Raw genomic sequence first — 27,311 nt, 5'->3', positions numbered from 1 at the left:
AGTTTTTTAATCCTGAATTCTAGTTTGATTGCCTTGTGGTCTGAGAGACAGTTTGTTATAATTTCGGTTCTTTTACATTTGCTGAGGAGTGCTTTACTTCCAACTATGTGGTCAATTTTGGAATAAGTACGATGTGGTGCTGAGAAGATTGTATATTCTGTTGATTTGGGGTGGAGAGTTCTGTAGATGTCTGTTAAGTCTGCTTGGTGCAGAGCTGAGTCCAATTCCTGGATGTCCTTGTTAACTTTCTGTCTCATTGATCTGTCTAATGTTGACAGTGGAGTGTTAAAGTCTCCCATTATTATTGTGTGGGAGTGTAAGTCTCTTTGTAGGTCTCTACGGACTTGCTTTATGAATCTGGGTGCTCTTGTATTGGGTGCATATATATTTAGGATAGTTAGCTCTTCTTGTCGAATTGATCCCTTTACCATAATATAGTGACCTTCTTTGTCTCTTTTGATCTTTGTTGGTTTAAAATCTTTTTTATCAGAGACTAGGATTATAACCCCTGCCTTTTTTGTTTTCCATTTGCTTTGTAGATCTTCCTCCATCCCTTTATTTTGAGCCTGTTTGTGTATCTGCACGTGAGATGGGTCTCCTGAATATAGCGCACTGATGGGTCTTGACTCTTTATCCAATTGGGCAGCCTGTGTCTTTTAATTAGAGCATTTATCCCATTTACATTTAAGGTTAATATTGTTTTCTGTGAATTTGATCCTGTCATTATGATGTTAGCTGGTTATTTTGCTCATTAGTTGATGCAGTTTCTTCCTAGCATTGATGGTCTTTACAATTTGGCATGTTTTTGCAGTGGCTGGTACCAATCGTTCCTTTCCATGTTTAGTGCTTCCTTCAGGAGCTCTTGTAGCGCAGGCCTGGTGGTGACAAAATCTCTAAGCATTTGCTTGTCTGTAAAGGATTTTATTTCTCCTTCACTTATGAAGCTTAGTTTAGCTGGATATGAAATTCTGGGTTTAAAATTCTTTTCTTTAAGAATGTTGAATATTGGCCCCCACTGTCTTCTGGCTCGTCGAGTTTCTGCCACGAGATCTGCTGTTCATCTTATGGGCTTCCCTTTGTGGGTAACTTGACCTTTCTCTCTGGCTGCCATTAACGTTTTTTCCTTCATTTCAACTTTGGTGAATCTGACAATTATGTGTCTTGGGTTGCTCTTCTTGAGGAGTATCTTTGTAGCATTCTCTGTATTTCCTGAATTTGAATGTTGGCCTGCCTTGCTAGGTTGGGGAAGTTCTCCTGGATAATATCCTGCAGAGTGTCTTCCAAGTTGGTTCCATTCTCCCCGTCACTTTCAGGTACACCAATCAGAGGTAGATTTGGTTTTTTCACATAGTGCCATATTTCTAGGAGGCTTTGCGCATTTCTTTTTACTCTTTTTTCTCTAAACTTGTCGCTTCATTTCATTCATTTGATCTTTAATCACTGATACCCTTTCTTCCAGTTGTTGGAATTGGCTACTGAAACTTGTGCATTTGTCATGTAGTTCTTGTGCCATGGTTTTCAGCTCCATCAGGTCATTTAAGGACTTCTCTACACTGGTTTTTCTAGTTAGCCATTCATCTAATCGTTTATCAGGATTTTTAGGTTCTTTGTGATGGGTTCAAACTTCCTCCATTAGCTCGGAGAAATTTGATCATCTGAAGTCTTCTTCTCTCAACTCGTCGAAGTCATTTTCCGTCCAGCTTTGTTCCGTTGCTGGTGAGGCACTGCATTCCTTTGGAGGGGGGAGGCACTCTGAGTTTTAGAATTTTCAGCTTTTCTGCTCTGGTTTTTCCCCATCTTTGTGGTTTTTATCTACCTCAGGACTTTGATGATGGTGATGTACAGATGGGGTTTTGGTGTGGATGTCCTTTCTGTTAGTTTTCCTTCTAACCGTTAGGACCCTCAGCTGCAAGTCTGTTGGAGTTTGCCAGAGGTCCACTGCAGACCCTGTTTGCCTGGGCATCAGCTGCGGAGGCTGCAGAACAGCGAATATTGCTGAACAGCGAATGTTGCTGCCTGATTGTTCCTCTGGAAGCTTTGTCTCAGAGGGGTACCCGGCTGTGTGAGGTGTCAGTCTGCCCCTAGAGAAGGGTGCCTCCCAGTTAGGCTGCTTGGGGGTCAGGGAACTACTTGAGGAGGCAGTCTGTCTGTTCTCAGATCTCAAACTCCATGCTGAGAGAACCACTACTCTCTTCAAAGCTGTCAGACAGGGACATTTAAGTCTGCAGAGGTTTCTGCTGCCTTTTTTTCAGCTATGCCCTGTCCCCAGAGGTGGACAGGCAGGCAGGCCTCCTTGAGCTGCAGTGGACTCCACCCAGTTCGAACTTCCTGACTGCTTTGTTTACCTACTCAAGCCTCAGCAATGGTGGGCGCCCCTCCCCCAGCTTTGCTGCCACCTTGCCGTTGGATCTCAGACTGCTGTGCTAGTAATGAGGGAGGCTCTGTGGGCGTGGGACCCTCCGAGCCAGGTGTGGGATATAATCTCCTGCTGTGCCATTTGGTAAGACCATTGGAAAAGCACAGTATTAGGGTGGGGGTGACCTGATTTTCCAGGTGCCATCCGTCACCACTTCCCTTGGCTAGGAATGGGAATTCCCTGACCCCTTGCACTTCCCAGGTGAGGCGATCCCTCATCCTGCTTTGGCTCACGCTTGGTGGGCTGTGACCTCTGTCCTGCCCCCCACTGTCTGACAAGACCCCGTGAGACGAACCTGTTACCTTAGTTGGAAATGCAGAAATCACCCATCTCTCCCGTCTTCTGTGTCGCTCACACTGGGAGCTGTAGACTGGAGCTGTTCCTGTTGGGCCATCTTGGAACTGCCCCTAAATTAAGTTTTTTATTAAAAGTTTTTTTTTTTTTTTTGAAGTAGATCTCTCTCTGTCACCCAGGTTGGAGTGCAGTGGCATGGTCCTGGCTAACTCAGCCTATGCTTCCCAAGGTCAACCGATCCTCCCACCTCAGCCTCCTGAGTAGCTGGGACTGTATAGCATGCCACCAAGCCTGGCTAATTTAAATTTTTTTTTTTTTTTGTAGAGACACTATCTATGTTGTTATGTTGCCTAGGCTGGTTTCAAGCTCCTGGGCTCAAGCAGTTCTCCTGCCTTGGTCTCTCAAAGTATCAGGATTACAGGTGTAAGCCATGGTGTCTGGCCTAGAGTCCTTTCTGTCACCCTGAGCTGCAACATTAACTGCAGAATTTCTGCCTAGTGAGCTCATATCAATAAATGTAACCTGATTCAACATTTTGTTCCTTCCACCATTATCCCACATTCATAATAGGTGTTTCCACACGTTTCCCAGATTTCTGCTTGTATAAATTAGCAAGCTCAAGCAGTGCTTTTAAAGTATATTGCATCTCCTCTTGGCTCCCACTTTGTATATCACCTTTAGGAACCTGCTTGGGCCTCGAGTCTAGTTATAGATCTGGAAGCAAAAAGTGGGGCTGGGTCCTGAGGAGAATCAGCATTGTCTTGCAGGGCAACTGCCTCAAGGAAGGCTGTTACCATTTCTTTAGTCAACGGAAGCTAGCTCCTCAGATAGAGTTGAAAAGTCGCTATCACTGTGGATGGGAAGGCCACTTTCACTGGGATGAGAGAGGCTGATTTCACTAAAGATGAGAAAGCTGCTTCCAATGACACTGGGAAGACCTCTTTCACTAGCAAAGAAGAATCATTAGAATATAGGGACTTAATGTCCCCAGCTTCATCAGGGTCTTTCCACATACCCCCATCCCAATTCATAGAATCCCACCTTTTTCCCAAACAATGGCCTCACTTTAACAGTAGACATCCTGCAAGACTGCAAGTTCAACTTGTATTATAATTCAGCCAATTGAAGGAAGAGGTCCTGTGTTTGATTTTCAGCAATTTCAGCCCTGTGACTACAGGAGATAAGGAACTCCTTCCGAGCACACATAGAAGCTCTTAGGCCATTTATGCAGCACTTGAGAACTGGAATTCCTGAGGTCATCCTTTAAAAAACAAAACAAAACAAAACACACTTCTTCTAGACTTTAGGAGCAAAGAGCCAACATCCTTATATTCCTTAGTTTTCAGAAAATGTTGGCTGTTATGATATACAGTCACTTAGCTCTTTGATTCTTATAAATGGTTGATTAGGACTATCCAATGCAGATATTTTGCATATCATAGCCATTTACTATTAGTGGTCTCTTTACTACTAGAAATAGAATTATTATCATTTAAAAGCCTGATCAGATTAGTAATCCAATTCCATAAACCCCAGAACAAATTCACAACAGTTATTCATAAAATTATGTTCCTCTAGAAGCACTCTTGGTATAAAAGTCTGTACTAGTCAGGGTTCTCCAGAGAAATAGAACCAAAAGAACTCAAAATATATCAAGAGATTTATTGTGGAAACTGGCTCAAGCAATTATGGAGACCAAGAAAGTCTCACAATTTTCTGTTTGAGAGCTGGAGAACTAGGAAAGCAGGTGGTGTAAGTCCTGGTCTCACTCTGAAGACTTCAGAACTGAGGATGAAAAAGTGGTGAGGTTAAGTCACTGTCCCAGTCCCAAGGCACGAGAACCAGGACCACAAATGTCTAAGGGGTAAAAAGCCTGGCTATCCAGGCTGAAACAGAAAGAGTAAGTTTATCCTTTCTCTGCCTTTACATTCTATTTAGGCTTTCAGAAGATTGGATCATGTGTACCCACATTGGTGAGAGTCATCTCTACTCAGTCTACATACTCATATGTTACTCTCTTCCAGAAATGCTCTCACAAACATACCCAGAAATAATGTTTCACCAACTAGCTGGACAGCCCTTAGCCCAGTCAAGATGACACATAAAATTTACCATGACAGGGTGAAGAAGTTTATTTTTAAGTTATAGTATATAGCTGGTAGTTAAATGCATGTGAATAGATGAGACTGCCTTTGGGCAGAGGGTAGCCAGAGAAGACCATGAAGTTAAGGCAAACACTCTGCTAACACCAACATTTAAGGAAGAAACACCTGTTAAGGGCAATGAAAAATTATTAAACTGAGTGGTTATTAAGTTAATCAAAATAAAACAAAATAGATTTACTGAGGGCTTCCCATGGACCAGGCACTGTGCTGTGGCTTATAATTCTGCCATGAACAAGGCCGACTTAGTCCTTTTCTTCATGGAGTTTAGAGTATAGAGATGCATATATTTAAGAGAACTGTAATCAAGAATGGAACAAATGAAAATAATAGGGTTTTTTGATGCTCAAAAGGTGGTGATTAGAGCTAGTTTGGAAAAGCATTCTCTACAGAGGAAATACTTAAGCTAATACCTAATAAGAAGATAATTTGGTTTGGGGAGGTGGTTAAGAATCAAGACGAAAGTATACAGGGTATACAACAATACCACATGAGTAAAGGCTCGGAATTTGGTGAGAACTTGGTGCATTTGAATTGTGATATCAACATGGTAGAATACAAAAAAAAGAGGAGAGAGAAGTATGTGACAAACCTAGAGAGATAGAGTGGGGCTAGTTCACATGAGACCAAATAGTCCATGTTTATGCCATATTCCAAGGGAACTAGAGGCCATGTGAAATGACCATTACATTTTCTTTTTGTCTGCCTAGCTTCCTACTGCTTCATTTTTAAACATTTCCTCTTCTACCCCGTGAGATCTTGGTTGAATTTCCAATTCCCTGGATCAGTTTGCACCTCAGGATAGCTAATAAGAGAATTCCATCCCTTTGGAGACCAAAGATTAGGTAATAGAAAATGAATAGAAAAATGACAAATGGCTCTAACAAACACTTCACAAAAAGTACATCCAAATAGCAAATAAGCACATGAAAAGGTATCTTATTCATCAGGGAAATGCAAGTTAAAACACAGTAAGATACCACTACTCAATCATGAGAACAGCTATCATTAAAAAAACTGACATTATGGCTGGCGCGGTGGCTCACTTCTGTAATCCCAGCACTTTGGGACACTGAGGCAGGTGGATCATGAGGTCAGGAGTTTGAGACTAGCCTGGCCAATATGGTGAAACCCCATCTCTACTAGAAATACAAAAATTAGCTGCGCGTGGTGGCGCTTGCCTGTGGTCCCAGCTACTTGGGAGGCTGAGGCAGAAGAATTGCTTGAACCGGAGAGGTGGAGGTTTCAGTGAGCCGAGATCATGCCACTGCACTCCAGGCTGGGTGACAGAGCGAGACTCTGTCTCAAAAAGCAAAGCAAAACAAAACAAAAACTGACAATATTAAATGTTAATGCAAACAAGGAGTCATTGGAATTCTCAAATGTTAATGAGAGTTCAAATTGCTAAAACCACTTCAAAAAATTGTGTGGCAATATCTACTATATAGCTAAACACATAATCCTATGATTTAGTAGTACTTTTCCTAGGTGTATTACTAACAGAAATACAAACATATGCATACCAAAAGGCATGTAGAAGAATGTTCTTAGCATCTTTGTTTACAATAACCTTCAACTGGAAACAACGAAAATGTCTATCAGCAGTAAAATGAGTAAATAAATTTTATACAAGGGAAATCCACAAAGCAATAAAAATGAATAAGCTATTGCCATGTGCAACACTGTGGGATGAGTCTCACATATGTAATTTGAGAGAAATAACCCAGATCTAAAAAAGCACAGTGTGTGATGCCACTTACATGAAGTTAAAAAACTAGTAAAGTTAATGAATAATGATGGGAGTCAGCATAGTAAGTTCTTCTGGGGTGTGGGTGGGAGACTGTTCACATTCGACTTCCTGACCTATGGCAGTGACAAGGGTATATTTCACTTGGTGAACATTCATCAAGCTGTACATTTATAATCTGTGTGCTTTTCTGTTTGTAAGTGACACATCAGTAAAAAGGTTACTTAAAAGAGAAATAGAGTTTCAAGAGGAAATGCATGTATTGGACTGGGTGCTTAATTATATTTGTCTCAGAATAAAATTTTGAGATAATTAAAACAGATATTTTTCTTTTCCACATTTTTTTCCTCAATGTTGTATGGTCTTTACCCTTGCAGTCAGTGGCATCCGATATTTAAGAGGAAAAACAGATTTAGCCAAGCAAAGAAGACAGTTTATTATTTGGAAATCATGGAAGTAATAAAGATCTTAAAAGCCTAAGTTTTAGCTGGGTGCGGTGGCTCACGCCTGTAATCCCAGCACTTTAGGAGGCCAAGGTGGGTGGACCACCTGAGGTCAGAAGTTTGAGGCCAGCCTGGCCAACATGGTGAAACCCCATCTCTGCTAAAGATACAAAAATCAGCTGGGTGTGGTGGCACGTGCCTATAATCTCAGCTACTCGCGAGGCTGAGGCAGGAGAATCACTTGAACCTGGGAGGCAGAGGTTGTAGTGAGCCAAGATCATGCCACTGCACTCCAGCCTCCTGGGCAACAGAGCAAGACTCCATCTCAAAAAAAAGAAAAAAAAAAAAAGAAAGCCTCAACTTTGAATGAAGAACCTAATTTTTGAACCAGAAAAAGTTTTTATAAATCTCCCCAAAGCAAGATTTTTAGCATCAGTTTTCAAAGCCTGCAGAAAGAATACATCAAATTTATCCATAAACAACACAGCAGGGTGAGAATAGATTCAAAGCCAGTTTTTCTGACACACAGAGAAGTTTTTTTTGTCTTTTTAATTTTTAAAATATTCTTGGCATGTGAGTGGAGCTTCAGAATTAAGAAAAGGAAGCGAGATAGTTAGCAGCTGGTGTGAGTTTCTAAAGCTGGTAGGGCACCATTTTGTCTCTTAAGATTTAGGTCTCTGTAGGGTTAGGGTTGGAGGAATTATAGGAATGTCTGACCCACTGGGTGAATCTGAGAGCAGAGGAACTCATATCTTGCTTTGTTGGGAGTAGCCTGGGCAGACTACAATTATTGTAGAGAAGCCTCATGCCCGCTGTGGTCCTGGAGTGACAGAAGAGCAGTGGTTCAGTGAGATGTTGGGCTGACCGGGTTTATGGGCAGACTGAAAGTTCAGCACACACATGCAGTGTGGTGTGGAAAAAACAACAAGATCGAATACAAAAATTAGCCGGGCGTGGTGGCGTGCACGTGTAGTCCCAGCTACTCAGGAGGCTGAGGTGGTAGGATTGCTTGAGCCTGGGAGGTTGAGGCTGCAGTGGGCTATGATCATGCCACTGCACTCCAGTCTGGATGAAACAGGTGTCTCAAAAAAAAAAAAAAAAAAAAAGGAAAAGCAACATGGGCTGCGAACTCCGAACGTCCTAAGAAGGGGAAGAAGGGTGTGTGCAAGTGCCAAGAGCTGCCAGTCAGATCCCATGGGCTGTGGAGGAAATGAACTGATACATGTAAAGGCCTTAAGATAAAAGCCAGTTGTTGTTGTTGCTGTAGTTTTTCAGTTCTGAGTACATATGGGGGCTTTAGAACCAAGTTGTTAATAATAAAAAGCTGAAAACAAGTGCACTCATTAAGAATATCATACCACTCACAGCTGCATACTTCACCCTGTCTCTACCTCAGCAGGGCAAGGATTTTGAGAGACTAAAGGTCAGTTTACAAAAATAAGACCAGAACTTTGGAACCCTTAGCCTTTTTAAGGCAAGGACTGTGCTTTATTTGGTTTTGTAAACCCTCAGCCCCAGTGACTAGGCATGGAAAGCTATTCGTGTCTGTTGAGATGAATAAATAGATGCAGTTTCCATTGGGAAAATTACAGAAGCAATAATGTTACCCCTCGCTCCAATAATTTCTGCAGAATAGTTACACTATAAGGTATCACATGCAAGGAGCCCTTCAGATCAGCAGATAATTGTGCCTTTGGAAAATTAGAATCAAAATCGACACTCCTGATATAGCTTCCCCATCTGTATAGATTCTGGTACTTACTGTCTGCCTGCTGGTCTCTCAGGCATGAGAAAGGGCTTTTTGACTCCACGTCATAACATTAAAATACTGATAGTTCAGGCTACTATTGGACAATAAAGTTGGCAGTGCTATTCAGGAATCGTATCTGAATGTGGTTCCTATGATGGGACCAATCAACTGTATATTTGCTGCATGTTTTGGAGCCCTTTGTAAAACAAATTCTTGTCCTATAATTTCTCCTTATTACAGAATGTATTCTGAATAGGTAATTTGGGGTTTCCCCTTCAAATTCACTCCTCCTCACCCAAACACATTCGCTGAGTACGTTTGTGTTTGGGTATGTGTGTGTGTATGTGTGTTTATCTACTCTCCGAGTCATGTCTCACCCTAACTTTGCCTTATTAGCCAATCTGTTGTTTTCAGCAGAATGGGTTAACAGACTCGTAGCCCTCTGCAGATCCGCAAAGGAGACAGTCTTTCCTGGATGTCACCTCCTAAGTTCTTTGGCCTATCCCTGGTGTGTGCTCACTGACTGTTGTGAGGTTATTTCTCAGCCTATCTACAATGGAATTCCTTCAACCCAAGCGATGATGAGAGCTGGAGTGCAGTGGCACGATCTGGGCTCACTGCCAGCTCCACCTTCCTGGTTCACGCCATTCTCCTGCCTCAGCCTCCCGAGAACCTGGGACTACAGGTGCCCACCACCACGCCCAGCTAATTTTGTTGTATTTTTAGTAGAGACAGGGTTTCATCGTGTTAGCCAGGATGGTCTTGATCTCCTGACCTCATGATCTAACTGCCTTGGCCTCCCAAAGTGCTGGGATTACAGGCATGAGCCACCACGCCTGGCCTCTGTTTGTCTTTTTTAATCTTTCCATCTTCTCGCTTATCATCTCTCACATTTCTGAATGGGTTTGCAATGATTTGTGACAAGCACACACAACAAACAAATGGAGATTGAGAAATTCAGTCATGACCAGAGGAGGCATTAATAAGAGTAGGGAGTCAAGAAAAAACTTTTGACCCAGTGTGGTGGCTCGCACCTGTAATTCCAGCACTTTGGGAGGCCAAGATGGGTGGATCACTTGAGATCAGGCGTTCGAGACCAGCCTGGGTATTATGGCAAAACCCCGTCGCTACAGAAATAAAAAAAATTAGCCAGACGTGGTGGTGCTAAGCTACTAGGTAGTCCCATCTACTCGGGAGGCTAAGGTGGGGTCATTGCTTGAGTCCAACAGGTGAGGCTTCAGTGAGCCGAGATCGCACACTGCATTCCAGCCTGAGTGATAGAGGGATAACTTTCTCAAAAAAAAAAAAAAAAAATCTTTCAGGCCATAAAGGCCTATGTGGTTATTATTACTTGTGCTGCTATTAAGCTTTGGGTTTCCTGCTATCAAAGCAAGTAGAAAGACCTATTGCTCCTTTTCAGAAAGGAAAGAGGATTTCAGTTCCTCAGGGAAGGCAAAACTGTTTTTAGTGCTAAGTTCTGAAAAGCATTTTCAATGTGGTGCTTTATATAAGAGACACTGAACAAGATAATAGACAACATGCTTGACTTCTTCCAAATAGCAAGCACAGGAATGGAATCTATATGATGGCTTCTTGTGCGGTCTTTAGATAATAGCGATATAACCTTAAAATGCATCTCAATGGATGAGATCATGTGGGGACTTAGCTGTGATGAAATGAAGCTGCCTAGACAAGATGAATTTTATCCATCCAATGGTTTGGATCGACCCTAGAACTCGTCCAAGAAAAAGAGTTGAACAAGTCCAGTTTTTCCTTGGGAAAATTTCATCTTCACTCTCAGCGCTTTCTTAGCCATTTGAGTGCTCCTTTCTGGCTCCACTACAGTTGTCAGTCTTTTGTTTAATTCTGGCATCTTGCTCTCAGCTAGCTGTTATTATAATTCTCATAGCAGTCATAAGTGCCATTGGAGCTATAAGAGTTAAGAGTTTTGGATTTGCTAAGTTTTGAAAAGTTTAAAATTCCTTTAAAAAATAATTGTTGAGCTCTTCAGAGTCTTTCATATGCTAATAAAGGAATATATATATATGCACATATATTGTGACTCTGTAAGAGAGAAAAATAATGTTCAGTATTTCTCATCATATCTGATCATGGAACCCCTTAGTCATGTACCAGATACCTGTTGGGAAATGCTATTGAAAGTTATTCTTTGATAATGATTTTTAATGTAGACATTAAAAGATCCCTTGCAGGGATATTGGCACTTTAGTAAAGGATTAATGATGGTCAACAAATGTTTGAAATCGAAAGCTATGAATTTTTAGTAAAGCATACTTGGTGCCCTGGCAAGTAGACGAAATATATTTGGGCAGGTGGAACTTTCTAGAATCCTCATGTCATACCATGTATTTATAAGACCAGCCCTCACAATCTTGGTCATGGCCTGAAAGCATTTCTTTATCTATAAAATCAAGATTGTATTCTTCAACTTAATCTTTGAATTTCAGCTGAATAAAATAAAATACTGTTGAGACATTTGAAATGTAATCATTTTAAACTACCACTTAAAAAGAATACAGCATAACAATCTTTGGGCAAGATTTATAAAGAATATGCTAGATAATGGCTTTCTTTTTTCTTTTCTTTTTTTTTGACACAGAGTCTCACTCTGTCGCCCAGGCTGGAGTGCAGTGGCGTGATCTCGGCTCACTGCAACCTCGCCTCCCAGGTTCAAGCGATTCTGCTGCCTCAGCCTTTTGAGTAGCTGGAATTACAGGTGCCCGCCACCACGCCCAGTTAATTTTTAAAATATTTTTAGTAGAGACGGGGTTTCACCGTGTTAGCCAGGATGGTCTTGATCTCTTGACCTCGTGATCTGTCCACCTCGACCTCCCAACATGCTGGGATTACAGGTGTGAGCCACAATGCCTGACCGATAAATGCACATTACTCTCACTATGACACAAAATAATGTGAATAAACATTTCAATAGCAAAGGCATTTTAAAACAAAACAGTTAATTAGTGGCATCAAGCATGGTGTAATTGTTTAAAAGTAGACATTGCTTAAGACCTTGAGACTGGATAGAGTGAAAAGATATCTCATCTTTTACATCTTAGAAATAAACATTTGTAACCATCTGGAGCCTATTTTCTGGATTAAAGAGAAGAGCAATAATCACACAAATTTATTTTTGAAATGTCACTTCTAAGATTTGCTAGTTGAACAATACTATAGCTTGCCCCCTCCATTACACTGTCAAATATATTCTCCCTAAAAATATAATTTTAACATCTTGAAACAAAAGTAGTTTCTATTCTCTAAGCTAAAACATTAGTCACCAGAGAATGGAATTGTGTCTGAAGATTAGGTTTCTCTATCATGCTGCAGTGAGACTAAACTGAACATTCTTAGCTCTCCTGCTCTTCTGTGCATGTGGCTGATTGTTATGTTTACCTGCAGGGAATTCTTCCTAACACATGATGAACTCTTATTCATTCTCTAAAACCCAACATGCTTTCCTTTTCCAAGGATGCTTGTCTTCCTCCCATTTTATCCATCTCTACTATATGCTACCTGCTGCTTATACCTATTTCTATTTTTCCATTTATCTTATGGAAAAATTCCCTAAGAACATACAACTGTGTTCTTGGAGTATAAGTTCAAGGGAGACATGAACTACCTCTAATTCCTTTCTGTCTTTTGGGGTTAAAGTATACACTACAATACGGATCTGCACAAAACATGCTGCCTCTTTTATTTGCTATAGTTGATTGCATGTAGCTCTGCATACCCCAGTTCTGCTGCCGGTGGAAGCATGAATGTGGTAGAAAACACTTAACTTGTCTATGAGAGGTAACAACCTTTTCTGGTTTAACAAAAGTTTTCTTCTGATTGGTTTAGCATTTGTGATTAATTAGTCTTTAGATGGGTGGTAGAATAAAATATTATTTCAAAGTTCAAACTTCCTATCAAGACTCTCTCCCCGCTTCTCACAAGCTCTCACTTCTCCTCTTTCCCCCAAGATGGCATGTTTATTCCAAGAGAAGATTGGATTGTTTAATTCAGTATGCAGGAGTCTTCTGGTGTGGGGCTGCCTTCTCAACACTGGGGAATGATTAACCTGTTCAGTGCCTGCTTCCCTTGGGTTGGTGTTCACTAAGGCATAGATAATCCCACCAATCTATTTGGGCTTCTTGCTGAGACCACCTGTTGATGTGATAGTCCTTTCAGTTTGGGTTTTCTAGGGTCCTGTGCTTTATGGTCTCACTCTCCCAGTACCAGATCCTTCAAATTTCTCAACATCAAGTCTCTCAAGTTCCACATCTTGGGTCATGAGAACTCCAAGATCTCCTACATACCAAATGTTGCTCATGGAGAATATGCTGCTCACTACCGTCTGTTTGTGTCTCGCCTTTCACACCCACTTCATGATGCATTCAGTGGAGAAAGGGGGACAACGCTGGACATTCTGATCCTCTCTCTCAAATAATCTAGAGTCTCTGTCAAGGGTTCTGTCTTCTTTTTTTTTTTTTTCTTTATTGGAATTTAAGTTTGGGAAACCAAGTTCCTTCTCAAAGACCCAGGCTATATTTTCATCCTACTGAAATTCCTTCTAAATATTTATTTCATTTTTACTGAATTAAATGAATGTCTTTTACATTGAATACTTATTGTATCCTAGAGCTTTTAGTAAAACTCTGTGATTCAAGTTAAGTCATCTAGGTTTGGCTCCTGACATGAGAACGAAGCTTTTATAGTTTAGAGACCACCTTTCTTTATCAAAATAGGCTGGCTTGCACGACTAATGCTTCACTGTGGATTCAAGAGTTTCTTTGAGTTTTTTCGGTAGTCAAAAGCTGAATATTAGATATATCCTTCTTTTTTTTGCATTCCTACTTTCATGTGTAAATTCACACAGCTGGCAAGAGGAAGATTGATATTTTTATCACCAGTACCCTAATGTTGACTTGGGTTTTTCTCCTTTGTCAAACCTACTCCTTTTCTGCCTCTCCACAGATTTTGTTGTTGTTCTACATTTGGCCCTATATGATTATGTTGTATTGACCCAGTTGCCGCTAATCATGCTGTTTGTGCTCAGTACCTGAAGAAAAGAGAATTCTTTTTCCTCTTCCCTTCAGAGCTAAACAAGTTTCCAGCTTCCTTGCAGATAGGTGGGACTCTATGTCTAAGCTCTGGCCAGGGAATATGTGTGGAAATGACATACCCCACTTCCAAGGCTGCCCTCTAGTACTTCTCTTGCAGTCCTCCACAAACTTTTTTATAGTTCTTCAGTTGGCCAGAGGGAGAGGTTTCACTGAAGGAAGGACCCTGGGGTCCTAGGGGATGACAGGTCTACTAGATCAACTTGCCAGGTCTATTTATTATTCATGAACGTCTAATTAAAATTTAAGATCTCTTTTGATTGTGAATATAGTGTTAACTTGAAGAGTATTTCCAGTATCTCTTACTTTGTCACTTATAGAATTATAGATATTTTTATATTGCATTACAGATATTTCAAAATAATTATACTCATTTCTATTTTGACATTGAACTTATTATTAGACTTGCTACTGAATCTTGTTATTTAATATATTCAAAACAAATACATGATTCGCTTATTCTGAGTTTAAAAGATATTTTTAGGGCTGGGTGCAATGGCTTAAACCTGTAATCCCAGCATTTTGGGAGGCTGAGGGAGGAGGATTGCTTGAGACCGGAGTTTGAGACTAGCCTGGGTAACATAGTGAGACACAGTCTCTACAAAAAATTTAAAACATAGCTGGGTGTGGTAGCATGTGCCTGTAGTCTTAGCTACTCAAGAGGCTGAGGCAGGAGGATCACTTGAGCCCAAGAGTTAGAGATTTTGGTCAGCAATGATTATGCTACTATGCCACAGAACAAGACCTTGTGTCTTAAAAAAAAGTATATATTAAACTGTATTTAAATATACTTGCTTTCTTTTTCATCTTATGTATTTTATCTGTTTTTGTTTTTCCTCGATTTTTGGCCCTTTGTGCTGTCTCTCGGCATATCTGGTAATTTTTGATTAAGTGATGGATATTACCATGGTTTTTTTGGTTAAATGCAGAAGGAAAGCCATTTAAGAAGTCGCTGGGCCAGGATGTGTATCTTAAATATGTTATACCATTTTACCCCCTTACTCTATCAGTGTTTCTCAATTTGGCTTTATTAAAAGGATTAAACCCTAGAGAAAATGAAATCACTGTGTGACTATTTTCCATAGGTGGTCTTTAGCTGGTATCATTTTAGATGCACAGGGACCCAGGCAATTCATTGTACATACAGTAGTTGCCTCATGGCATTGAGTTTGATTCTCTCTCAGAACCCTAGTTGAGAAAGGCTGCTCTGGATGCCAGGAAAATTTAAAGAGACGGGGCAGCTTCAGTTCATCTGATCCCTGCAAAGGAGTGACCAGTCAGAAAATTATTGTCTTAAGACAGTTTAGGGGAATCAGCAAAAATGGAGTAGATTTTGTCATTCTTATTTGTGGTTAGAGGGCATTCAGTTAGCCTCTGCTGGGCTATTAAACCTCTAGAAAATAGTGGTCTGATCAACTCAGAGTATTGATCTAGAATTACTGTAAAAGCAAAAATTAAAGAAAGATAATGTGCTTTCAGCTGTAGGCACTTTGATAACCTTGAGGCTGTTTGGGATTGATGCCTTCAAGAAATATTAGGGAGATATTGTCAGACTTTTGCATAATAATTTCTATTATTAGTTCACAGTAAAAACTGCTGTCAAGGTTGGCCAATGGGATTGCTTACACACCATTGCCTAATCCTTAGGAGAAGTAAATGAATGTGATATTCTTCTTTGTACCACTTGCATTAAAATACTACCTGTGAAAGAATAGAATCTGATGGGTAATGCACAGAAACTAAAGCAGTGAATAATACTCATTACTCTCAGATATTATTCAGCTTGGCATTATTTGCTTTTCCTCTTTTGCTGAAAATCTCTAAAAATTTTTGAGGAGCTATGAATATAAAAATTATAACCCAAGGATTCCCAGCAGGTTGAATTATTTGCTGAAACACTTACGAACAGCAGGTGTTTACAGAATATGTGGCATCAAAAGCCATTTTCTCTCATCCAAAGCATTCTTTTCACATGGAGGTATAAAATGCTATCAAGATTCATATTAAAAAATGCTGAGGTAGTCTGTTGTTTTTCTCTCCCATCTCTGTACTTGATTTTTTTTTTAATTTTTAGGTTATTTTAGGCATTTTATCTTTTGTATCTTTTAGTAGTAAACAAAAGATTATTTTTATATTATTATTTTTTCTGTAATTTTTTTGGTCTTAATCACTTGTACACAAATTAAACATATTTATTGTACAATTTTTAATCAGTAGTTCTCTGATTACTCCCCTTCTGAAGTTATGTAGGAATTATAGCCTTTACCATGTAATTTAGCACTAAATTATATGATTTTGTCATTTTTACTATTTTTTGTTATCTTATTTCTTCCCTAAATAATTTTTTTTAATGTGTATATGTGGGTATGATGGTTAGTTTTATGTGTCACTTTGACTAGGGTACAAGTGCCCTGACATTCAGTTAAACATTATTCTGGGTGTGTCTTTGCAGGTGTTTCTGGGTGAGATTAACCATATTGGTAAAGTGAGTCAAGCCGATGGCCCTCTCTAATGTAGGTGTGACTCAACCAATCAGTGAAAACCTGAATACAACAAAAGGCTGAGTAAGAGGGAACTCCTCCTGCCTGACTGCTTTGAGCTGAAACATTGGCTCTCCCCAGGTCTTGAGCCTGCCAACCTTCAGACTGGAGCCAGCACTGTTGACTCTTCTGGGTCTCCAGCTTACTGACTGAAGAACTTGGGACATAGCCTCCATAATGAAATGAGTCAATTTCTGAGAGAGAGAGAGTGAGAGAGAAAGTTTCATCCTATTAGTTCTGTTTTTCTGTAGAACTCTGACTAATCCAGTGGATCATGTCTTTGATATTAATTTTGTATATCTATAGCACATATTAGTACATCATGAGTATGTTAGAAACTTAAAATAGACTTTAAGAAGCATAGTGTTCCTTGATCAAATGATTCATAAAACTTAAAGTCAGTTACTCTGACATAAAAAGTGACTACATATTTGCTAAATCCTTGAGTGCAGGTACTATTGCACTTGTTGGGTTTGACAAAGGTGGAAATAAAGGCAGTGAGAAATGCAGTGTTGATCTTGATTAGGTGGTATGCTGAGTCACTATATTTGAATGAGGAATTGTAATTATAGCACATAATACAGCATGATTTTCATAATAAAAAGGGATTATTTAAATGATGGGTTAAACTTATTTACCATAGTCAAAAGCCCATGTGTATCTTCTGAAAATTTATGATATTGTAAGTGACAGAAGAAAGGTTCTATTTATCAATGCTACCATAAGATTTGTAAACCAGTTAAAGCATGTCATCTTTCCTGTGGCAATTAGTGCTTTTGATCCAAGTCAGGGCATGCATTTAGAGTTGTTTTTCAAATTGTGGTGATGAATATCTTGTCTGATTTCACCTATAACCCTTGAGATGGATATGTAGGAAGACTAATCAAGATAAAAGTTTTAATGCATTGTTATAAAACAGAGTGAAACTATAACTGATTCATGCTCAATTTTAACTCCACAGCCTTAGCCTCATTGGGTTGTGTAGTGACTGAATTAATGGATTAAAGTTAGAAAATGTGCCAAACCGTAAACCAGAGATAAGTAAGCAGAAAACTGTACTGTCGTGAATCAACATCATTCTAGTCACTTCTGAGTGTGATGGCATGAGTATTCTCACATGAAAGACTATTGCAAACTCTTACATTTATTAAAACCAAGTATCGGGGGAACCTGCCCCAGATAGTTAACATGGGTTCTTTTCTATTTCTGTAAGCATCTCGGCTGGTTTGAGAAATAAAGGGAAAGAGTACAAAAGAGATAAATTTTAAAGCTGGGTGTCCAGGGGAGACATCACATGTTGGCAGGTTCCGTGATGCTCCCTGAGCCGTAAAACCAACAAGTTTTTATTAGTGATTTTCAACAGGGGAGGGAGTGCACGAATAGGGTGTGGATCACAGATATCACATATTTCACAAGGTAATAAAATACCACAAAGCAAGTGGAGGCAGGGCGAGATCACAGGACCACAGGAGGGGGCAAAATTAAAATTGCTAATGAAGTTTCAGGCACACATTGTCATTGATAACATCTTATCAGGAGACAGGGTTTGTGAGCAGACAACCTGTCTGACCAAAATTTATTAGGCGGGAATTTCCTTGTCCTAATAAGCCTGGGAGTGCTACAGGAGACCAGGGCTTATTTCGTCCCTTTGGCTTCGACTGTGAAAGACAGCTGCCTCCAAGGGGGCCGTTTATAGGCCTACCCTCAGGGCACATTCTCTTTCTCAGGGATGTTCCTTGCTGAGAAAAAGAATTCAGCAATATTTCTCCTATTTGCTTTTGAAAGAAGAGAAATGTGGCTCTGTTCCATCCGGCTCACCAGCAGTCAGAGTTTAAAGTGTTTATCTCCCTTGTTCCCTGAACATTGTTGTTATCCTGTTCTTTTTTCAATGTGCCCAGGTTTCATATTGTTCAAACGCACATGCTTTACAAACAATTTGTGCAGTTAACGCAATCATCACAGGGTCCTGAGGCATACATCCTCCTCAGCTTACGAAGATGATGGGATTAAGAGATTAAAGTGTAAACAGCCATAGGAAATCACAAGGGTATTGATTGGGGAAGTGATGAGTGTCCATGAAATCTTCATAATGTATGTTCAGAGATTGCAGTAAAGACGGGCATAAGAAATTATAAAAGTATTAATTTGGGGAACTAATAAATATCCATGAAATCCATGTACCCTACAACTTAAAGTATAATAATAATAAATAAATTAAAAAAAAAAAAGAAAATACAGTAGTCAGAATTAACAATAATAGCCCCACGTATTATCTGAACAGAAATATCTGAACAGAAATAATACACACTCAGTTGAGTTCACTTTATTTTTTTCTGAGCTTGCCTGATTAGGGTCCTTGAAAGCCACATCACAGGCTAGCTCACATTGAATTTACTGTCATGTAAATCACTTAAACATTTTTGTCCCATGCTGATGCTAATTCAGTACTTACAGCATTTGTAATTTGGATCCAAGTATGGTATCTTCCATGTGTGCCTCTCTACTACATCTAATTTGTTCAATTCAGCCCATCATTACACGTTGTAAAGATCATTTCTGTATTATAATTATTCTGCAATGCATTCACTAACCCTTCAAGATTCCAGTGACCCACAAATTTAATGAATGTAAGAGCTTGTTCTCCATATGCCCATCCAAGTTACCAATTAAAATGTTTACTAGGACACCACTGATGACACAGTTCTGAGACCTCTGTTCAAAATGATATCACTCTTGTAATCTTGTTTGGCATCTTTACTTTTTAATGTGTTATTAATATACTTTACTTGTGGTCCTTGCATATATACTATATAGTAAAATGTATGTAATGGCATATTGGCAATAAACAGAACAAAATTTTTATTAAAAAGATAAAAAACAATTATCTGCTACTTATTTCTTATGTAGCTTACATAGGGAATCTAAAAGCAAAAGTAGAAAAAGAAAATGCCAAATTTTAAAAAACTTGCATGCCATGGCTCCCTCTAAGCTGCTGTTCCTAAAAACCCTATATATACATATACATACACACACATACACACAGACACAGAGATACAAGATTTTCTCTCTCTATATATAGAATATATATACATTCAATATATACATATATTCAAGGTTTTATGCATATATAAATATATGCATTTGGGGGAAATATTGTTTATATATAAGTTTCTTATAAGTTTCACAAAGCAATGTTTGATGCTTTCTAAAATGTTTATGAAGTATTTCTTAAAGTTTAAAAATAAATATAATCCTTAATGTCACTATGTCCAAGATGGAGAAATTCTGATATTTATCAAAAGCACCAGGTGAATAAAAGTGATAAAGTACACCTTTCAAAAACAGCAAAGTAGACGTAACTATTAGATAATAGTTTATCACGTAGTTTTCTTTGAGTATACTTAAAATGGATATTGTGTTCTATTTTCCTTATTACAATGTGTTTTGAACTTCAGCAAGTCTGTGTTTAATTCTTTGTCATTTAGTCTTAGTGTGATTCTGGACTGTACTTGAGCTTTGTAAACTTGGGGGTTTTCTCATCTTTAAAATTGTGATAATAAAAAGGCCTGTTTTTATGGAGTTTTGAGCATAAAATGATAAGATGTATGTAAAAAATAGAACATGACAGGCATATAATACAGATTTTCAACGTGTTTATGTTCTCAAGGATTTGTGTTGTTTTTAGCACTGTTACCGGAAAGGGGTCCTGATCCAGACCTCGAGAGAGGGTTCTTGGATCTTGTGCAAGAAAGAACTTAGGGTTGGTTCATAGAGTAAAGTGAAAACAAGTTTATAAGAAAGTAAAGGGATAAAACAATGGCTACTCCATAGGCAGAGCAGTGGCTTGAGCTGCTGATCTCAGGAATAAAATGTGAAATATTGTCATTTAAACAGTGCCTTTCAATGTATCAGTAGCAAAGCCATCTGCTAAATTCAATGAAATTTTAAGCTTATTAAGTCTTGTCTTCTGCAAGATATTATCATCCTCTTCAGAAGTAATAATTAATAATACTCAAAACAATTAAGCCCCTCTTTTAAGCATTTTATAAGAAAATTGAGAGGAAGGCTATGACTATGTGCACAGTTAAAATAAGAAATTATTATTCCTGCAGATAGGTTGTGCTACCTATTTCACAATCTTCCCATCATTTACTGGGATCACGTGGGAATTTTGGGATATTATGTATATAGTGTGGTTTGAATTATAGAATGTCAATTTAAAATGGTGAAAATTAAAATTTTAGCTTATATGTTTATCCATGTATTCAACAAAATATATTAGGCTCACAGAACACAGATAATTGTTTGTATGTTTGTCTCTCATCAAAGATTGTTTTTCTTCTCAATCTATTAAATAAGAGAGGTGTCTCATTCATATTCTTATTTCCAGAGCATAAAATGGGGTATGGTGCATAGAAGATGCTCAGTAAATGTTAGGAGAACTAATTAAATGAGTATGCAAGTGAATTTAAAAACATATGCTGACTTTTGTATAATACAAGATTGCTATAAGGGTGATAGTCAACTAGAAGTCTGTATTTCCAAATATTACATATTTAGAAGCACTCTACAAAATAAAATATCATTATCATCATTAACAAAAAAAAAAAGACGGGCATAAGAAATTATAAAAGTATTAATTTGGGGAACTAATAAATATCCATGAAATCTTCACAATTTATGTTCTTCTGCCGCAGGTTCAGCCAGTCCCTCTGTTCAGGATCCCTGACTTTCCGCAACAACCAAACACTTGTAAACAGTCTTTACATGAACATTATAAACACAATGTATACAAATATATAATGTTTCTTTTCTCTTGAGATGTTTCAGCTGAGAAATCTGAGAAGGTAGAAACATTGACTTGCAAAATGCAACTCTCCTCTAAAACACCTGGTAATCTAGATTTGGTACCGATCTAACTTTTCTATACATTTCAGAAAGTAATTTTTCCCCAGTACTTTGCTAATTGCCCATAGAAATATAAACAAAACACACATGCTAATGTTGCCCACTCGATATTGAGCAGCATCATACAGTTAGACTCTGGAGCTGCAACTTCTAGGTCAAAAGTTGATGCTATTTCCGAGTAGTGAGCACAGCATCCCTGTTGCCAGGAGGAAATGTATTTTTAGCTCTGCTTTCATTAGGTGGGTTTTCTTCCTCTTCAAATATGAGGAAAATAAAATCCTCTTTATCACCTTAACACAGGGGGGACTCAAAGTGCATTCTCCCTAAGGTGCACAGAGGGCTCAGAATAGAGACAAATGGGGGGTGACATTGTCCAGATATATTGGAGAACAGTGAAGACAACCACTTTAGCAGAATTATTTATTTATTTATTTATTTTTTTTGAGATAGAATCTTGCTCTGTCACCCAGGCTGGAGTGCAGCCGTGTGATCTCAGCTCACTGCAACCTCGTCTCCCGGGTTCAAGCGAGACAGCTATCTGAGTAGCTGGAATTAAAGACCTGCTTAAGTTTTGTATTTTTATTAGAGATGGGGTTTTGCCATGTTGGACAGGCTGGTCTTGAACTCCTGGCCTCAAGTGATCCACTGGCCTTGGCCTCCCAAAGTGCTGGGATTACAGGCGTGAGCCACTGCACCCAGCCCAGAGTAAGTATTAAGAGTGGATATTAAATGGAACATTGCACAAACTCATGAGCAGATAGTAAGAATGACAACTCTGCTAGAAGGCAGTGACCTTTGGTACATACTTGTAAAACCTGTAAAACCATGAACAGTGTATGGCTTTTAACAGAAAAGATGCCACAATTGGATAAAGATAGAGACAGAGAAATTGTATCTGTATTAAACTGAAATAGTGATGATTTTCTGAATCATCCTTGGTTAAGGATTTTCATCAAAGAGTTATTGAGGAATACTGTAAATGATTATGATAATTTATCTGTATGTATGCCATTTATGGTTTGTATTCCATATATAATTATGATTCATTAACTATATAGTAAAATGTATTAGGTTGATGCAAACGTAATTGCGGTTTTTGCCATGACTTTCAACGGCAAAAACTACAATTACTTTTGCACCAACCTATATGTAATTTTCATTTTCCAGTGCAGATCCATTCTGTCTAAATTAATCCTTTTATTTTCACAAAGCTCTTGAGTTTAAGAGTATTTCACGTGTTGTTGTAGGTGACTGGACTGGGAAGACACTACCTGAAAATAGTAGTCTACATCTGGGCCCAGAGGATCCAAATCTGGAAATCAGCCCATTGTCTAGAATGCTGCCTTTGCCATACTCTATTCTAGGATAGTCTAGGATACTAGACATACCCATTTTTTTTTTTAGAAAGATCATCAGGATTTTGTAAGAGGGCTTGTGGGGGCAGGGGTGGGGTGGGATGGGGAGGTGAACGTGATGACAAAGAATGCCTTTAGAACTTCATTCAAAACTCTATGCTGTATCATTTACTAAGCATGACTAGTGTGTGTTTGTGAGAGTGTGCTGGAGGAGAATTCAGGCATTTATGATTCCCAACTAAGACCATGAATTTGAAGGAGGCATGCTTCCTATCCAACTTCAGAAATGGCAGCAAATCAAGTAGAAAATATTTTTCATCGCTTTTTATGGGCCTATCACTGAGCTGACTGCAAGGTATACTAAATAGAGACTAACTGTACTCCTTAGCCTTAAATAATTGTTCTAATTATGTAAAAATACAAAAGAAAGAATTGTCACAGTCTAAAACATTTCATATTAGCTAGAGAGGCAAATTGTAAAAAATTAACTGCTTCTGGAACAAAGAGGTTCTATAGAAGAAACATACTTAGTGATGTTCCTTGAAGGAGGAGAAAGGAGAGGGGAATGGGTAGGAGATAGGAGAAGCAAGTCCACAGCACTAACAAACCCATTCCTGGACTTCTGCACATCCTTGAGCTTCAGCCCAGCTTTTTCAGGCAGCAGTGACCCTGTATTTTGATTCTTAATGCCATGATACCCCTAATAGAAGAAATTCCATGACTGCTTTCTTAAAACTGTTTCTGATATTCAGTTCCTTCCTAATTTAATTTTACTTTAACCTCTTGGCTATTTGTCCTCCTTGAGAAGAAAGAGTTAGGGAGAGAGAGATAGCTAGAGAGAGAAAGAGAGAGAGAGAGAGAGCGAGATGGGGTCTTTGGTTTCAAGATTTGCGTGTATAATTTTCCGAGCTAGCTTTTCTCAGGAGGAGCTATTCCTTCTGTCTGTTTTTTAACTAAGTGTCCCCAAATCTTTATGAGATAAGATACTAATTGCGGCCAAGATGCTAGTGCTCGCCAGCACCTGTATTCTCTTCTTTATCCTAAGCCCCCAGGTAGAACACACTTTCTAGGCTCCCTTGCAGATAGGTGTAGCCATGTGAGAGTTCTGTGACATAGCAAGCAGAAATGATGGGACCATTTTCAGACTGACACATAGGGAACCTCCCATGTGCAATTCTCTTAAGCTCTTGGCTGATTACAGAGGACTCAGGGACACCAAAGGAGAATGAAGCCTCTGTTGGGAAGGACCCTGGGCCCCTAAACTGTGAGTATAAGACAGAGTCTTCCCTTCCTCCCAGTGCCTCGTATTGGACTGTGATGTGATGTGAACTGCAAATAACTCTGATTGCATTAGCTGAATCTCCAGTTGGTTGCTCATTGATTCATTTAACATATATTATTGGACCACTTCTCATGTTCAATACCATAATCCTATTGATTTTCCAAAGCAATGTCACTATCAATTTAAAGCACATGAATAAATTTATTACAATAGAGCATAGCCATTTTGGACAAACATTTAAAAAACATTTTATTTAGAATAATTTCAAGATAACAGTTGTGAGAACAGCACAAAGAACACCTGTATACTCTTCACCCACGTTCACCTACATTTTGTTCCATTGGCTTCATCTCTTGGTTCTTCACATACACACATATTTATCATAGTTTTCTGAACCTGATCACTGTCTAAAAACAAGGACACTCATCTACACAACAGCAGGACAGTTGTCAAACTAAAGAAAATTTCTCACATCTATTCAATCCACTGTCTGTATTCCAGTTTATGAATTGACCCCAACCTGTCCTTCATAACATTTTTTTCTCACTTATAGAGTAGCCCAGTCGAGGAGCGTGCACTGATTTTTATGGTTATTTTTTTTTAGTCTCCCTTAATCTTTGTCTTTACCTTTAATTTCTGTCTTTTATGATATTGACATTTTAAAAGTCCTATCTTTCTAATAGAATGTTTTTCATTTTGGCTTTGTCTCATTTGTCATCATTGGAGTTGGGATATGGATTTTTTTAAAAAATCTTTTTGTTGAAGTACAATAAGCAAACATTTTGAACCAAAAGTTTGACAGCTCATTGAACAAAGGTGAGGGATTGAGGTATCCGATTGTAATTGTTTCATTGCTAGGTTATGAGGTAGATGCAGTTTCTTTTTCTTTTTAACAAATTTAAAAACCAGAACATTTACTACATGACTAATCATTGAAATTCTTCAGATGAGCTGGATGCTGCAACGGTTGTCTTTTTTGGTTTAGGTGTTGCTCCTTCACGGAATCTATGGCTGAATCTGTGGTAGCCAATTCTTAGGTGCCTCACTTCACCAGTCCCAGTGGTATTTTGTCTTTTAGACTTGGCACTCGAGTTGTACTTCCTCTTGCACTTGGCAGAGTAGCCACATTTGCCACAGGTCACTTCTGAAGGTGGCAGGCCTTAGACCCACAGCAGGGGCACAATGTGTGCATCTTAATGGAGGCTTTCCAAACTATGACATTCCCTTTGTCATCTTGCTTCTGTGGCTAAGACCAAAGAGCAGTAGATGCAATTTCTTTTTTTCTTTTTAATTTTTCCATAAGTTATTGGGGTACAGGTGGTAGTTGGTTATATGAGTAAGTTCTTTAGTGAGATTTTGATGCACCCATTACCTGAGTAGTATACACTGCACCCAATTTGTGGTCTTTTATCCCTCATCCCCTTCCCACTCTTTCCCCCTGAGTCCCCAAAGTCCGTCGTGTCATTCTTATGCCTTTGCATCATCATAACTTAGCTCCCACATATCAGTGAGAACATATGGTGTTTGGTTTTCCATTCCTGAGTTACTTCACTTAGAATAATAGTGCCCAATCTCATCCAGGTCTCTGCAAATACCATTAATTCATTCCTTTTTATGGCTGAGTAGTATTCCACTGTATAAATATACCAAAGTTTCTTTATCCACTCGTTGATTGATGGACATTTGGGTTGGTTCCATGATTTTGCAATTGCAAATTGTGCTGCTACAAATATGCAAGTGCAATTATCTTTTTTGTACAATGACTTCTTTTCCTCTGGGTAGATATCCAGCAGTGGGATTGCTGGATCAAATGGTAGTTCTACTTTTAGTTCTTTAAGGAATCTCCACACTATTTTCTATAGTGGCTGTACTACTTTACATTCCCACTTGCAGTGTAGAAGTTCCCTGTTCACCACATCCATGCCAACATCTACTTTTTTTTGTTGTTGTTGTTATGGCCATTCTTGCTGGAGTAAGTGGTATCCCGTTGTGGTTTTGATTTGCATTTCCATGATCATTAGTGATGTTGAGCATTTTTTCCTATGTTTGTTGGCCATTTGTATATCTTCTTTTGAGAATTGTCTGTTCATGTCTTTAGCTCACTTTTGGATGGGACCGTTTGTTTTTTTCTTACTGATTTGTTTGAGTTTGTTGTAGATTCTGCATATTAGTCATCAGATGTATAGATTGTGAAGATTTTCACTCACTCTGTGGGTTGTCTATGTACTCTGCTGACTGTTCCTTTTGCTGTGCAAAAGCTCTTTAGTATAATTAAGTCCCAGCTATTTATCTTTGTTTGTATTGCATTTACTTTTGGGTTCTTGGTCATGAAATCCTTGCCTAAGCCAATGTCTAGAAGGGTTTTTCCAATGTTATCTTGTACAATTCTTATAGTTTCATGTCTTACATTTAAGTCCTTAAGCTATCTTGAGTTGAGGATCCAGTTTCATTCTCCTACACATGGCTAGCCAATTATCCCAGCACCATTTGTTGAAAAGGGTGGCCTTTCCCCACTTTGTTTTTGTTTGCTTTGTCGAAGGTCAGTTGGCTGTGTTTGAGTTTATTTCTGGGTTCTCTATTCTGTTCCATTGGTCTGTGTGCCTGTTTTTATACCAGTATCATGCTGTTTTGGTGACTATGGCCTTATAGTATAGTTTGAAATCAGATAGTGTGATGCCTCTAGATTTGTTCTTTTTGCCTAGTGTTGCTTTGGCTATGCAGGCCTTTTTCGGTTCCATATGAATTTTAGAATTGTTTTTTCTAATTCTGTGAAGAATGATGGTGATATTTTGATGGGGATTGTATTGAATTTGTAAACTGCTTTTGGCAGTATGGTCATTTTCACAATATTGATTCTATCCATCTATGAGCATGGGATATACTTCCATTTGTTTGCATTGTCTATGATTTCTTTCGGCAGTGTTTTGAATTTTTCCTTGTAGATGTCTTTCACCTTATTGGTTAGGTAGATTCCCAAGTATTTTTTTTTTCCAGCTATTGTAAAAGGGGTTGAATTCTTGATTTGATTCTCCACTTGGTTTGTGTTGGTGTATAGAAGAGCTACTGATTCATGTACATTAATTTTGGATCCAGAAACTTTGCCAAATTCTTTTACCAGTTCCAGGAACTTTCTGGAGGAGTCTTTAATGTTTTCTAGGTAAATGATCATACTGTCAGCAGACAGCGACAGTTTGACTTCCTCTTTACTGATTTAGATGCCCTTTATTTCTTTCCCTTGTCTGATTGCTCTGGCTAGGATTTCCAGTACTGTGTTGAGGGAGAGTAGTG

At 38.8% G+C, this 27,311-nt stretch overlaps 1 protein-coding gene, 1 long non-coding RNA gene and 1 pseudogene across 2 annotated transcripts in view; 1 reads left to right on the top strand and 2 right to left on the bottom strand.

The window, feature by feature from the left end:
* Positions 1-27,311, top strand: part of LOC144340135 (uncharacterized) — a 229,611-nt gene that overhangs the window by 61,366 nt on the left and 140,934 nt on the right. The window lies entirely within an intron of this gene.
* Positions 1-27,311, bottom strand: part of LOC144340136 (uncharacterized) — a 111,040-nt gene that overhangs the window by 43,302 nt on the left and 40,427 nt on the right. The window lies entirely within an intron of this gene.
* Positions 24,941-25,256, bottom strand: LOC114676841 (large ribosomal subunit protein eL37-like; annotated as a pseudogene).

The sequence above is a fragment of the Macaca mulatta genome, chromosome 3 (assembly GCF_049350105.2).
Source record: "Macaca mulatta isolate MMU2019108-1 chromosome 3, T2T-MMU8v2.0, whole genome shotgun sequence".
In the NCBI taxonomy this organism is placed as follows: domain Eukaryota; kingdom Metazoa; phylum Chordata; class Mammalia; order Primates; family Cercopithecidae; genus Macaca; species Macaca mulatta.
This window is presented reverse-complemented; position numbering and strand designations above follow the sequence as displayed.